The 901-nt window shown below is 41.0% G+C and overlaps 1 pseudogene; it reads right to left on the reverse strand.

The window, feature by feature from the left end:
* Positions 1 to 265: 265 nt before the first annotated feature.
* Positions 266 to 667, reverse strand: LOC103746035 (annotated as a pseudogene).
* Positions 668 to 901: the final 234 nt, after the last annotated feature.

Below are 901 nucleotides of genomic sequence, written 5' to 3' on the forward strand. Positions count from 1 at the left end.
CACTTATTCATTCACTCATTTATTCTTGAAGTCTATTTTTCATTTAAAATTTGTTTTTATTAGTGCATATGTGTGTGTGTATGTGTGTGTGTGTCCTTGCACATGTGTGCTATTGTCTCTTCTCTCTTTAATCTTTGTGAGTTTGTGATTTTCATTTTAAAAATCACTAAAACGTGAGGTTTGGGGAAGAGTTGGCAGTATGTTACATTGGTTACCTTTTATGTCCACAGATTTATTGACAATATTAAAGAATAGCAGAGAAGTTTCAAACAGTTCCATGTGGTGTTTTTGGAATTCATCCCAACTATAGGTTGACTGACCCGCAGGTTGGAGAGGCTGCTAAAGTCAAGAAGCTTCAGCATTTTCTTAATGTCAGGATCTACCTCAATGATGTCCTGATCCAGGCCTGATCCTCAGGACATAATTATCTCTCCTCTCTCTCTCCTCCTCCTCAACTCAATAGAGAGCCCTCTCATTGGATCCCTATGAATCTGTTTCATCAGATGTGTGACATAATCTGCTATCTTCTTTTGGAGCTTCTTGCTGGGGAAAATGGTGATCTCCTCACACACGCACTTGTTGGTGTGGAAGTTGTTACCCAGGTGTGTACAGTACTGCTTGATGATAACCTGGGCCACCTAACGGTTTTGGTGCGAACACAGCCCATGTTGTTGGGTCCTGGTCAAAGAGCTCCATTGGTTACCTTTGCCTAGAAGTCTCTCTTACTGTGACTTGAAGTTGAATTTCTCTAAATACTGGTAATGTCAGTACACTCTTTTAAAGATTTAATTGTTATAATCTCTCTCTCCTCTCTCCTCTCTCTCTCTCTCTCTCTCTGCCATGTGTGTGTGCTCTTGGAGGCCAGAACAGGTCATTGAATCTCCTGGAGTTGGAGCTAAAG

The sequence above is a fragment of the Nannospalax galili genome, unplaced genomic scaffold (genome assembly GCF_000622305.1).
Source record: "Nannospalax galili isolate Female #2095 unplaced genomic scaffold, S.galili_v1.0 scaffold363, whole genome shotgun sequence".
NCBI lineage: Eukaryota > Metazoa > Chordata > Mammalia > Rodentia > Spalacidae > Nannospalax > Nannospalax galili.